The sequence below is a fragment of the Cannabis sativa genome, chromosome 3 (assembly GCF_029168945.1).
Source record: "Cannabis sativa cultivar Pink pepper isolate KNU-18-1 chromosome 3, ASM2916894v1, whole genome shotgun sequence".
Classification (NCBI taxonomy): domain Eukaryota; kingdom Viridiplantae; phylum Streptophyta; class Magnoliopsida; order Rosales; family Cannabaceae; genus Cannabis; species Cannabis sativa.
Window position 1 is genome coordinate 10,775,463 of NC_083603.1, and position 15,190 is coordinate 10,790,652.

General features: G+C 40.3%; 1 non-coding gene across 1 annotated transcript; it reads right to left on the reverse strand.

Annotated features, from left to right (window-relative positions):
* Positions 1–504: 504 nt before the first annotated feature.
* LOC133036422 (small nucleolar RNA R71) lies at positions 505–611 on the reverse strand. The gene has a single exon (XR_009687079.1). It is a non-coding gene; the product is annotated as a small nucleolar RNA R71 (small nucleolar RNA).
* Positions 612–15,190: the final 14,579 nt, after the last annotated feature.

Sequence of the window (15,190 nt, forward strand, 5' to 3'; positions counted from 1 at the left end):
AAGAACAAGAGGCAAGAAAGAGTTTCAGCAACTGCTGAAACATCAGAGATCATGGCTGACAATGTGAACAATAATGCTGGAAACAATGGGGGTAATAACGGTAATAATGGAGGTGCCGTGGAAGATCAAGCTAATGGCCGTAGCTTGAGAGATTACATTCTCCCTACTCTGACGGGAGTGCAACATGTATCGGAGCCACCGCAAAGGGATGCAAACAATTTCGAGATTAAGCCTGCCATCCTTCAAATGGTGCAGTCTTCAGTTCAGTTTGGTGGTCTCCCTTCTGAAGATCCTAATTTGCATCTCTCTAACTTCATGGAACTTTGTGAAACTTTTAAGGTTAATGGAGTTAGCGATGATGCCATTCGACTGAGATTGTTTCCATTCTCACTGAGAGAGCGAGCCAAGAGTTGGTTGATCTCCTTGCCACCAAATTCTATAGCAACATGGACAGACTTAGAAACAAAATTTCTGTCTAAATTCTTCCCTCCAGCAAAGTCTGCAAAGCTGCGAGGAGAAATAAACAACTTCTGTCAGCAAGATAATGAATCTCTCCATGAGGCTTGGGAGAGGTTTAAAGATCTAATCAGAAAATGCCCTCATCATGGCATAGAGAAGTGGATGCTGGTTCACAATTTCTACAACGGGTTGGTTGGTAACACTAGAACTCTGATAGATGCAGCAGCTGGTGGAGCTGTTATGAGAAAGAGTGCTAATGAGGCTTACGATCTATTGGAGGAGATGGCTCTAAATAATCAGCAGTGGCCAACTGAAAGGAGTCAAACTAAGAAAGTAGCTGGTGTGCTAGAGGTTGATGCCATCACAAAATTGACAGCTCAAGTTGAGGCCTTGACAAAGCTGATTGCAGGGCAAGCTAAACAAGCCCAAGTTATTTGTGAGATATGTGGAGGCAACCATTACTTTTCAGAGTGTCAGGCAGATGTGGATAATTTGCCAATGGATCAAGCAAAAGCCATTGGGAACTACTCCCAAAATAATAATTATGGGCACAACCAACAGGGGTTCTACCAGCAGAGAAATCAGCCCCAACAAAACCAACAACAAAGTCCTAGTGGCTCCAACATCCAAGCTGATTTATTGCTCCAATTCATGATGGAAACTAGAGCCTCTATTAAAACTCTAGAAACTCAAATGGAACAATTGGCTACTCAAGTGGCAAACCAAGCTCAAGGAAATTCAGCTAGCACTAGTGAGGCAAAAGGAAAAGAGCAATGTAAAGCAATTTCCTTGAGGAGTGGAAAGAATTATGATGGGCCTGATGTGGTACAACCATTCAATGAAGAAGTTAAAGATCAATCAGCACCAACTCCAACATCAATAGAAAAGAAAACTACTGATAGCCCTGCACCACCACAACAGTCTCCACCGATTAGTATTGATCATCATGTAAAGATACCCTATCCTCAGAGGCTGAGAAAGTCAAGCTTAGACAAGCAGTTCACCAAGTTTCTAGAGGTTTTCAAAAGACTACACATCAACATTCCTTTTGCTGAAGCCTTGGAACAAATGCCCCGTTATGTGAAGTTCATGAAGGAGATATTGTCTAAGAAGAGAAAAATGGAGGACTATGAAACAGTGGCATTAACTGAGGAGTGTAGCGCCATTTTGCAAAAGAAACTACCGCCCAAGCTTAAAGATCCGGGTAGTTTCAATATTCCATGCTCTATAGGGGGTTCAGTGGAAACTAAAGCTCTATGTGATCTGGGAGCAAGCATTAATCTAATGCCGTTGTCTGTCTTCAAAAGGCTAGGATTGGGAAAAGCAAAGCCCACAACAGTGACTCTACAACTAGCGGATCGTTCTCTAACTCATCCTCGTGGCATAATTGAAGATGTACTGGTGAAGGTTGGTAAGTTTATCTTCCCTGCTGATTTCTTAATTCTTGATATGGAGGAAGATTCAACTATTCCCATTATTTTGGGAAGACCATTCTTGGCCACGGGTCGAGCATTAATAGATGTTCAAAAGGGGGAGTTAAAGTTGCGAGTCCAAGATGAAGAGGTCAATTTTAATGTTTTTGCCCCAACTGACATTCCTACCTGTTGCAAGATTGAGGTGGTGAAGGGTTCTTTTGTTAAAACTGATAAGAAGAAAGCAAAGCCTAAAGAGCGACTTCGAACGATTCAGCGTCGTTGGAAAAGATTGATGTGTGGTAGTTCTGAAGGTGAGCTTACTCTTGTGCAAAACTCTGAAATCAACACTATTGGTGGTAAATTTTCTTCATTTAGTGCGAGGGCTCTTTTGAATGCAAAGGGTGGACTTGATCCCTTCTGATGGGGCTCAGGTAAGTTTCTCTCACCCTGGTTTATTTTCATACATTGGGGACAATGTGCATTTTAGTTTGGGGGGGGTGACTTAATTTATTTTTTCGCGTTTATTTGTTTTAGTTTAGTTTGTTTTAGTTTTTTTTAGTCTTGCGTGATAGCTAAATTGAAAGATGGATTAAATTGTTGTTATTCACTTGTGCAATGGATTGAAACATAACTGTGTGCTTGACTTGCAACTGTTTGAATTAAATTGGATGTGTGCTAGGAAGTGATTCATGTAGATTTAAAACATTTGCTATTCTCACATATCACCTCTGTTCTATTTGGTTTGTGGAATGATTGATTGAACATGGAATAGAATTTGTTTGACATACTCTCTTGAAGCGAAATCCTTGATATTTTTTGTTTGGAAAGTGATTTAGGCAAGTTTTCTTTGGAACGATTGAGCCTTTCAAGCCTACCTAGAAATATTTACCATAGTATACCCAAAGTTGAGCCTTAGCCTGTTTTAAAATTTTTTTTTTCACCACTTAACTGAGCTGAATTTGTATCTTAAACTCTTTTCACCCTGAACATACCTTATTATGCCATGAGCCTTGAAGCAAGTTTGGGGGGATAAGTGATGTAAGTGGAAAAATAAAGTGTAGGAATGAGAGATTGAAAAAAAAAAAAAGGAATAATATTGTGTGTTGTGCCTATGAAAAAGAAGAAGAAAAAAAAAAAAAACAACAAATGTCTTCTTGAAGAAGAAAAAGTTAAGAAAATTATGAGGTACACACAGAAGAAAAATTGCAATCTCTTATTTCTGTTTTTGGGATATATGGAAAGAAAGCAAAAGAATTGTCTAGGTTTGTTTGGTATAATTGTGCTTATGGTATAGTATAGCCTAAATGACTTCTCACCTACCCATGTACCTAAGCCATGTGATGCTAACCGAAAAAGACCTATTGATTCCAAATAGAAATTTGTCAACATTAGTGGAGAGAGGTATGTCATTCAAACTTATTGATCATGTGTTAGTGGGATGTTGGAAAGTTAGAACAGTTGTGATATTGATGGAAATTGCGATGCTTTATGTTTGTATGACTTACTTACTTGTAAACTGCACATTCAACTTAGTTCTTAGAGTTGGCAAGTTGAAATTCTGGTTATTGATGGATTGAAGTTGTGCAGGTGGTGGTAACAATTAAATTGTTGGAAAGTTCAGCTATCATTGTCAGTTTTCTTAGTTTAGTCTTAGTTTACTCGGGGACGAGTAAAGAGTCAGTTTGGGGGAGTTTGTTAGGCTATTTTTAGCCTATGTTTTGGATCCAATTTATGTGCATCTTTAGCTGTGTTGGGACGGAATTACGCTTGTTTTCTATGTTTTCAGGTTCTTTGGAGTAAAAGAGGTCTCGGGTGCAGAAATTCATTGAAAGACGTGCTGAGCCGAAGAAAAACTTAATTTTTGAGTTTTTCCATACCTGGCCGCGGCGATGAAGAGGCTCGCCGCGGCGAGTTACGAGAAACAGAAAGCACCTAAAATTGGCAAATTCTCGCCGCGGCGAGAGGAAGCTTGGCCGCGGCGAGATCCCGTACGGACCAGGGGTATTTTCGTCCATCGAACCCTAAATTTCAAGTATAAATAGAAAACTGCGATTGGAAGTCGTGGGAGCGATTTGGAACCCTAAAACACGGTGAGAGCGGCGGGGAAGAGCATAGAGATTCAAGTGAAGATCCGTAATTCATCCTCCAACAGTTCTTTTCTTTATTCCTCTTTAATTTATTTATGTTGAATATTGCTATAGGAATGGTTATGGATTTATTTCTGAACTAAATTTCCCATTTAGGGAGGATGATGATTGTTGTTTAATGTTTTGCCTAGTTAATGTTTAATTACCATTCCTCCATTCTTGTTTGTGAAATTATCTTAATTTGTGTTTAATTTCATGTTTAAGATTGATCACCTTGTGCATGTTCTATGATCTCAATTCAAAATCTGAAAAGTGAGAATTGAGAATGCTAAAATTAAGATAATCGATGTTCTATGTGAAACGAAAGTATTCACATGACTTATGTGATGAGTAGATTATTACTTAATGCTGATTTCATGTTAGTTTAATTAAGGAATTAATTAGATAACATGGGATTTAGAATCTAGAAGATCTGAAAGGAGCTAGGTTATTTCATAATCTGTCATTCACTTCAAGAATAGGATAGTAATTAAGCATTAACGATTTGGGTAAACAACAACATGATTCTCCTCCCTATTATCTCATCTTGCTCAACTTTCAATTGTGTTATTAAGTTTTCTGAATTACTTTCATACTTTACTATTTTTAAATCATAATTACTTTTGATCTGCCAGATAGAATTATAAGTATAGTTTAGTGGTATTTAATCCAATTCCCTGTGGGATCGACCTCACCTGTGTGAGATTTACTACTTGATTGCGTATACTTGCGTAGCGTTCATAAAATATAGCAACAAGTGGTTAAAGATCTTGCGAACTGATAGGGGTGGAGAAATAGTTAGTAGATATGCAGTTCAAAGATCATTAAATTGATTTTTGAATTATATCCAAACTTACCTCCCCAGAAATTTCGATTTGCATATTGATGATTAGTTACTAGTCGTTGCCTAAGTCTTTCTATGGTAATACAATTTCAGAATGATGTAATGGTTGTATACTTAATGTAAATCATTACTAGATTCATGGATGACCTAATCAAAATCTTAAGAAAAGCTAGAACTTTTAACCATGGGTTGTTAGCTATTCTAAGTGATTAGGGGTGGACCATCCCATATTCAATAGATAAGAAAGTGTTTGTTTAAACAAATACTACTTTTCTAAGAAAATGACTAAGTTTGAAAAGTAGCAAATAAAGGAGATATTTTTTCTTGATTCCATAAGTGTTCTATCTTATTTGACATATGATAATCCCACTGCCTCTGTTGTCTTGTCACAACGGAAGAGGTCAATACCATTTAGTTTTCTTAGACATAATTCATGGTACCTTGTCGTAGTGGGAAAGTTTCAACGAACTTCACTTCTTATGACTTGGAAGACACTAGTGATTAAAATCCATTGTGAGTTTAAACAAGTAGTGGATTGTCAAGATAAGAAACTAAGAAGAAAAGCCAAGAGAGCTATGGTTTAATCCATTCACATGGAGTAACCTAAATTTTTCTATTACAAGGACATAAAAGGAAACTTTCGTTAATAAGTCTATTCAATGGACTTAACAAAACTTCCTGTTCCTAGTATTATAGGTTTGAGTTTATCTAAACCTATGGCTTATGGTATACCTGGTAATTACTTACTCTAATGCAAGTAACTTACTTTAGTAAGATGCTGAAGCATTTTCTTTCTAATGGCAATCTATAGAAGCTTCTCGACTTCTAGGCATAGATTTTATTTATCTACGGAAAAGTCTCAACTATTTCAGAAAAGATAAAGCCATGAAAGAATTTCTTAAATCAATAGTGAGAGGTCTTAGATATGCTTTTGTATGCCTTAGACCAGAGACCTGCTGTTGAGTGGGAGTAATGAGTAGGTATCAGATTAATCTAGGAGAAGAACATTGGAAGACAATCAAGTAAATCTTAAGATTAAAAAGAGGAACTATATGTTAGCCAATAAGAGTGTGTTTAAAACTCTTAGACTACACCACATCAGATTTTAAGACTTGCCTTTGTGTTAGAAAGTCTGCTGATAAGATGGTGATTACTCTGGGGGTGGAATAGTGATTTTGGAGAAGTGTAAAAACCTATCTGAAGTCTCTAGGTCTACCAGAAGGGGACTGAATGTTAAAGTTGCAAGAAAGGTACTTATTCAGTCTAAGAAAAGTTCTATACAACTGTGGCACCATTCCAAATTGCCTTAACTACTAGTGTTACTTCCTGAATAACCAAGAAGTAGTTGCCAAAGGTATAGAATCCAGTATCCCAAGAGAGTAGACATATAGAGAGAAATTTCACATTATTAATGATTTTGTGATTAAGGAAGAGTAATGGTGGAGAAAAGGTTTTGTTCAATTCAACCTTTCAGATCCTATTACGAGGAGTTTACTACTACTACACTTGATTTGTATATCAAGGTGTTGAGATTATTTGAAATGCACATTTTGTTTTATATTAGTGTAAGTGGGAGTTTGTTGGGTTTTATGCCCTAAATAAAACTCATTTCAATATAATCAGATTTACTTATTAATATAGATCAGAAATAACATTTAATGTTGCATGGTTCACATGATTTATTTCATGATTATATGTACATAATGTATGAATTCTATTTAAGTCCAGAACATATCAATTTGTTAATGATTATAGTGTTGTCAACACATTGGAATGTAATCTTAATTATATGTTCGAAAGTTTATTCCCTGATCTGTCAGAACACTGGATTTAGACTGACATGGTATAATCAGCGATATGTATTCTTACACCTTGGATAAGTGTTATGTCCTTTCCAGGACATTGGCAAAGTTTAACAGCATCGGATGTATGGAGTATACATCGGAAGGGACCGATATTGATCTTTGATTATATATATTAGAATTTACCGTAATATCTATTCAATTCAATATCACCTGTTGATCCTAGATCAAATAATCTTAATCCTGATATGATTAGGTTCAATCTCAAGAGTATTATTCGTGTTCTTTGATTTGTTAGTTAAGCCTACTTTTGGGTTAGGGGGATACGTACATTTTGGAAAAACGGTAGTGCAATTGAGTGGGAGCGCTAACATAAATATGGAATCTATAGCTTCTATCTGGCGAATAGAAAGTAAAGGATGATTTCCTTCGAGCTTAACCAAACGAAAATAAATGGTGGAGATCTCATTTCACTTAGCTGAAATATCATTTATACAGGGTTAAGTGTTTTAAGGATAAAATACATTGTAGGGTGTTACGGTAATTTAATCCATTTACAGTGTAAATCATCTATATAGAGGATCATTGATCACATTAGGGTTATAACAATGGATAACTAATGACGTGTCTATATCGTGGAACATATAGAGCGTTCTATATATACTGAGAGTGCAATTCTAAGTTCTATGCGTGGATTCAACGAAGAATTAATAAGTCAGTGAATTTAAGATATAAATTCTTGATCTACTTATTGGAAGCTCGGATATATAGACCCATGGTCCCCATACTAGTTGAGACCATACTACTTGTAAGACTCAGTTAATTGATTTTGATTAATCAATTATAATTCTAAAGTTAGACTATGTCTACTTTGTGAATTTTCACTAAGCAAGGGCGAAATTGTAAAGAAAAGAGATTCTAGGTTTATTTATTAATTAAGAGACTTTATATGTCTAATTAATAAATATATTAAATGACAATATTATTTAATAATTAATTTTAGTTATTAAATAATTAGAATTGGCATTTAAATGGTTGAATTTGAAAATTAGCGTTTTTGAGAAAATCAGATACAGGAATGATAAAACAGCAAAATTGCATAAGTGAGGCCCATTATCCAAGCCCATGGCCGACCACACTTATAGGGTTTTATTTTTTATTTTTTCATTATTTTAATGCCAAATAATTCTAACTTAAACCTAGGTGGTTACCTATAAATAGGTAGTGATGGCTTCAGGAAAAGATGATACATCTCAGTCCTTCACAGAAATTTTTCTAGCCGCCACTTCCCTCTTCTCTTTTCTTCTCTAAATTTCGAATTCCTTGAGTGAATGAGTTAGTGCCCACACACATCAAGTGGTATCTCAATCATAGTGTGTAAGACTGTGGAAAAACAACCAACAAGAAGGAGATTAAGCATCAAAGGAAGGAGAGAAAGAGATCCAGGTTCAGATATTGATAATGCTCTGCTACATAAAGGAATCAAGGGCTAGATATCTAAACGGAAGGAGTCATTATATTCCGCAGCACCCAATGTAAGGTTTCCTAAACTTTATATGTGTTTATTTCATTGTTTTAGAATTCATATTAGGATGTTAATGAAACATACTTGTTAGTAAATCTAGATCCTGGTAAAATATATCCAACATAGTCTTCATTGGCTCAGTCTCCGTCCATTTGGTGAAGTAGTCTACTGCTACTATTGCATACTTTACTCCTCCCTTTCCTGTTGGCAGGGACCCAATAAGATCTATTCCCCAGACCGCGAAGGGCCAGGGGCTAGTCATCAGGGTAATCTCATTGGGAGGAGCTCTCGGTATGTTCGCGAACCTTTGGCACGACTCACATTTTTGGACGTAGTCTATGCAATCTTTTTTCATTGTTGGCCAGAAGTACCCTTGTCTCAATATTTTCTTTGAGAGACTTGGTCCTCCTGTATGATCTCCACAGAACCCTTCATGGACCTCTAGCATAATTTGCCTAGCTTCAGGGTCCGATACACACCGTAAATAAGGCATGCTGAGTCCTTTTCGGTATAGAATTTTATCCATCATTACATAACGGTGAGCCTGATACTGAATCTTTCTGGACAGCTCCCTTTCTTGGGGCAACTCACCTTTCGTTATGTATTCTATGATTGGGACCATCCAGTTGGGTTCTTGCCCAACCGTTGCTATGGTCTCTTTTATTTTGATGCTTGGCTCTGCCAAGCGTTCCACGAGTAGTACCCCCAGTTCCTCAATCTCACTGTCTAAAGCTAACTTAGCCAGACAGTCCGTGTGGGCGTTCTTTTCTCTGGGAATTCTTTCTATTTTATAATCCGTGAACTAGTGGAGCAGTTCCTGGACTACCGCTACATACACGACCATTCTTTCTCCGCGCGTCTGATACTCTCCCGACACCTGGTTCACTACCAGTTGGGAGTTGTTGTAGACTTCTACTCTTTTAGCCCCCACAGCCTTTGCTAATCTCAGCCCTGCTATCAAGGCTTCGTACTCGGCCTCATTGTTTGAAGCCGAGAAGTCGAACCGTAGAGCTGCTTGGAGTCGAAGTCCACTCGGAGATATCATCGCAACCCCCACTCCGGATCCATTTTCGTTGGAGGCTGCGTCCACAAATACTTTCTATGCTGGGACCGACGGTGCCGGTATGTTCGCGGTTGCTTCGGCTTCATTACACTCGGTGATGAAGTCTGCTAGTGCTTGTCCCTTTATGGAAATACGGGGAATGTAGTGCAAGTCAAATTGACTTAACTCCATTGCCCATTTGAGGAGCCTTCCGGACGCCTCTGGCTTTTGTAGGACTTGCTGGAGTGGGTGATTGGTCAACACCTTGATTGGGTGAGCTTGGAAATAAGGCCTCAACTTTCTTGAGGCCATTAGGAGGCAAAAAACCAGTTTTTCAACGACGGGATGTTGAGTTTTCTCCTCTTCCCGGACTAAGGCTGCGCTGACTGCGTGCTCGGAGACGGCCAAGTACAAAAACAAGTCCTCTCCGAGAACGAGCTTTGACAGGGTGGGAGGCTTGGCCATGTGCTCCTTTAGTTTTTTAAATGCCTCCTCGCGCTCGTCAGACCATTCAAATTTCTGACACTTCTTCAAGATGTTCAAGAAGGGAATGCACTTATCTGTAGACCGGGAGATAAAATGGCTTAGAGCAGCAACCTTTTCGGTTAGGCTCTGCACGTCTTTGTGTTTCTTCGGGGATGGCATGTTCAGGAGGGCCTGAATTTTTTCTGGATTTGCCTCAATCCCTCTCCGACTGACAATGAAGCCCAAAAACTTCCCTAACTTAACCCCGAAAGTGCATTTCTTTGGGTTGAGCTTCATTCCGTATCTCCGGACCACTTCAAAACATTCCTCTAAGTCGTCTGCGTGGCTATTGCATGCCTTTGACTTGACCAGCATATCGTCCACGTAGACCTCCATGTTTTGCCCCAGGAGGCCATTGAACATCCGGTTAACCATTCTTTGATAAGTTGCGCCAGCGTTTTTCAGTCCAAAAGGCATGACTAGGTAGCAGTGTACCCCCTTATTGGTCCTGAAGCTAGTGCACTCTTGATCTGCTACGTGCATTTTTATTTTATTATAACCGGCGTATGCGTCCATGAAGGATAGTAGTTTGAATCCGGAGGTGGCGTCTACCATCTGGTCGATCCTGGGCAGAGGGAAGCAGTCCTTTGGGCAAGCTTTGTTTAGATCAGTGAAGTCTATACAAACTCGCAAGGTCCCATTAGGCTTCGGCACCAGGGCCGGATTAGCCAGCCATTCCGGGTAGTAAACATCGCGGATCATGCCGCTTGTTAATAACTTGTCCACCTCTTTCTCTAAGGCTTCGGCCTTCACTGAGTAGAGGGAACGTCATTTTTGCTGGACTGGCGGCATGTCCACTCATGTCTTCTTGGCACCATGCAAAAATGTCAATGGCACCCTTCAGTGTCTTTATTATCTTTTCTTTTTCCTTCGGGTCTAGGCTCTTTCCTAGCCGGAGTACTTTGGTGGGATCGAGGTCGCACACTGATACTTCCCCGATGTCCTCCATTGGTTCTACAATTTTTTCGGATCCCACACGGGGATCCCACTCGTCTTCTTCAGCCATTTCTGACTCAATAGTTTCTCGGACCATCAACACGGGTAGGCGGGCAGCAACGTTATAGCATTGCCTCGTATCCCCTTGATTTCCCCTCACAGTCCCTATCCCAGCTTCCTGGGTTAGGAACTTCAGGCACAAGTGCCGTATTGACGTGACTGCGCCGAAGTCTACCAAGGCCGGTCGGCCGAGGATTGCGTTATAGGCTGTCGGGCAGTCCACCACCACGAACGTGCAGTACTTGAAAGTGCTCTGGGGTGTGTCCGGGCACAAGGTGACTGGAAGCCTCACATTCCCCATCGAGATAAGTGTTGTTCCACTGAACCCCGTGAGTTGGGAACCACTTGGTGAGAGGTCTCGGTCCGTCAGGCCTATTGCAGTGAAGGCCTCTTTGAACAGCAGATTCACGGAGCTCCCGTTATCGATTAGGACTCTGGCCACCACCTTATTGGCAATGGGGGTCTCGATGACCAACGGGTCATGGTGGGGAAAACGCACTGTTTTTGCGTCTTCTTCCGTGAATGTGATGGGCTGATCCATTAGCCGAGGCCTTTGAGTTGGGACTTGAGTAACTTCCCAAACCTCATCGTGTTTTACAGCCCCCGCGTACCGCTTCAGCTCCTTGCGGGTAGTTCCTCCGATATGTTGTCCTCCCGAGATCATGGCCACTCTCCCGTTAGGTCTGGGTGGCAGGCCGGGGATATGCTGGGCATATCCGGGGGGAACAACTGGAGCCAATACTCCTGTTGCACCCCCTGGTGTTCCCTGTGGCAAAGCTTCAGCCGCCTGACCCAGGTTGACATGAGGCAACCGATTCTTGATCCACTCGTAGAGGTGTCCCAATCGGATTAAGTTCTCGATCTCGTCTTTGAGATTTTTGCATTCATTGGTGCTGTGCCCAATGTCGTTATGGTACTCGCATCTCTTGTTGGGGTCCCTCCGGGAGCTGTCTTTGTACAAAGGAGGTGGTCTCTGGTAGTGTGTATTTTGCCTAGTAGCAAAGTACACACGCTCTTGGGAGTCCGTTAACTCCGTGTACTGGGTATATTGGGGAGTGTACCCCCTTTTCTGTCGCTTTTCCTCCGTCCGGGTGCTGCCTTTGGAGGACCTTTTACTCCTCGAGCCTTGGGAAGGACCAGCTAGATGTTGGATTTTATGCCCTAAATAAAACTCCATTTTAATGTAATTTATTTTATTCAACATCAATAAAGAAACAGAAGTATTTTTCATTCATTTGTGTATGTTTTGGTTCACCTTATCAATTGCTTGTCTATTTGATTTATAAATTCATCTGAAACCCTTTTCACATACTTGATCCTGTTTATTGTGTTGTCAACACTTTGGAAAGTAAACATGACTATGTGAATAAAGTTTCCTAGATTTATTAGACACAGGGTTTTACTGATATGATAATCTACAACAAGAGTTTACTTGCATTTGGAGAAATGCTATGTTCTTTCCAGAACGTTGGTTAAAGTAAAGCTCAGGTTGGATGCATGGAGTATGCATCGGAAGGGACCGATATTGAACTTTTGACTTAGATTTATTAAACTTACCGTAAAATCTATTCAAGTCAATATCGCCTAGTTGATCCTAGATCAAATGATCTTAATCCTGTTATGATTAGGCTCAATCTCGAAAGGCTATTCGTGTTCTTTGATTTGTTAGTTAAGCCTACTTTTAGGTCAGGGTGATACGTACATTTTGGGAACACGGTAGTACAATTGAGTGGGAGCGCTAACATAAACATGGAATCTATAGCTTCTATCTTGCGAATAGTAAGCAAAGGATGATCTCCTTCAAGCTTGACCAAACGAAAATAAATGGTGGAGTACTCATTTCACATAAGCTGAAATATCATTTATACGGGGTCAAGTGTTTTAAGGATAAAATACATAGTAGGGTGTAACGGTAATCTAATCACTTTATAGTGTAGATCATTCATATAGAGGATCATTGATCAAATTAGGATTATAACAATGGATAACTAATGATATGTCTATATGGTGGAACATATAGAGCATTCTATATACTGAGAGTGCAATTCTAAGTTCTATGCGTGGATTCAACGAAGAATTAATAAGCCGGTGAATTTAGGTTATAAATTCTTGATCTGCTTATTGGAAGCTCCGTTATATAGACCCATGGTCCTCCCACTAGTTGAGATAATATTTCTTGTAAGACTCATATAATTGGTTTTGATTAATCAATTATAATTCTCAAATTAGACTATGTCTATTTGTGAATTTTTCACTAAGTAAGGGCGATATTATAAAGAAAGAGTTTTAGGGGCATATTTATTAATTATGATACTTTGTATGGTTCAATTAATAAATATGATAAATGACAATATTATTTAATAATTATTTATAGTTATTAAATAGTTAGAATTGGTATTTAAATGGTTGAATTTGAAAATTGGCATTTTTAAGAAAATCAGATGCAAAAGTGATAAAACTGCAAAATTACAAAAAGTGAGCCCCAAATCCATACTTCCATGGCCGGCCACTTTTATAGGAATTATCCTCTGATATTTTCATTATTTTAATGCCAAATAATGCAAACCTAACCTTAGTGGAATGCTATAAATAGATAGTGAAGGCTTGAGGAAAATTACACTTTTCATTCAAAAAAACCTGAGCCTTTCTCTCTCTATACCTTGGCCGCCCACTCTCTCTCTCTCTCTTCTTCCTTAAGATTTCGAAATACTTAGTGATTAGAGTAGTGCCCACACACAGCAAGTGATACCTCAATCATAGTGAGGAAGATCGTGAAGAAAGACTTTCAGCAAGAAGGAGTTTCAACACTAAAGAATCAGAGAAAGAGATCTAGGTTCAGATCTTGATAATACTCTGCGACAGAAAGGATACAAGGGTTAGAGATCTGAATGGAAGGAGTCATATTATTCCGCTGCACCCAATGTAAGGTTTACTAAACTTTATATGTATTTATTTCATCGTTTTAGAAAGTTCATATTTAGGGTGTTAATCAACATACTTGTGAGTAGATCTAAGATCCTGGTAAAATAATTTCCAACACTAGACTGGCTGTCGGAGCGGAGTGCGAGGGGGCTTGTCCAATTATCCCTGAGGGATTTCCAAAATGGGACAATGCGGGGGCCAGGGCCTGGCCCTGGCTATATTCAAGAGTAGCAGAGAACTGTATGCCGCTCATCGCTGGAGCTGCTGCTGGCACAGTGCCCGAGGGCTGGGCTCCGGGCACATATCCTGCTATTCCGGTGGGATAATATCCTCCATAGGCCACTATTTGGGCCTCTTCAAGGTTAATGTATTTTTGGACTCTCTTCTGGAAGTCCTGAAGGTTTGCAGCTCCTTCTTGTTGTAGTTCGTTCCAGAATGGAGTCCCTGTACGGATGCCTGCCTGGAGAAGGGCAAGCTGTTGTCCGTCATAACCTTTCTTGGTTTTTGAGGCTTCCTCCTGGAACCTCTTTATGTAATTCTTTAGTGTCTACGTAGGCAGCTGCTTGATGTTAGTCAAGGCGCTGACCTCCAGATTGACTTTTCTTGCGGCGACAAACTGTCTCCGGAAGTTGGTCTGTAACTTATTCCAGCAGCCCATGGATCCTGGCTCCAATTTCTTGAACCACTCCTCCGCGGACCCGCTTAGAGTAAGCAGGAAGCACAGACACTTAGCGTCATTGCTGACTCTCATGACCGTCATGACCCGGTTGAACCGTGACAGGTGATCACTTGGATCAGAGTTCCTGGTATAAACTGCCATTTCGGGCATCTTAAAGTTCTTGGGGAGCTCTGCTTCCAGGATGTGCTTGGCACAGGGCTCCCGGTCCTCACAATCTGAGTCGGAGTCGTCGCCTTTCTGTCTCTGGGAGACTCGGGCGATGTCTTTTCGAAGTATGGCGAATTCTGCCATGATTCCTTCGTTTAACGTTCCCGTGGAGACCGCGGGTCCGTATGTCTTTTGGTCAAGGTGATCCCGGAGGTCACCTTGGTTCCCATTGATCTGATTCCTCAAATCAATGGGAGGACATTTCTGTCCTCTTCTTCCTCTCCCTCCGGGCTCTTGGTGCACGGAAACGCTTTTTCGGTCCTCTCGATCCTGAGAGCCAAGACTCCCTTTTTGGAGTTTGCCCCTCTGCGGACCTTTCCCTTACGGGAAATCTGAGCGGACCTTTCGTGGATCTTGCACCTTTTTCTTTTTTCCGGGGGTAGAAGTAGGGTTTTTCTTTTAGTTCCCTTCAGTGGGATACCTTATGGGACTTGGTTCTCTAGACTTCTACTTTTGGGTACTTTGCGAAGATTCCTCTGGTTCCTTTCCAAGCCCAGTAGAGATGGCTTTAGGATGCACGTGGATTCCTGCTGCCTTCATGGCTTTTTGCATGGCCAGCATCACCTCTTGCATCTTTTGGTTTTGCGCTTTTTGGGCTGCGATTTCAGCCTCATGATCGACAGCCTTTTGCCTTAAGAGTACCAATTC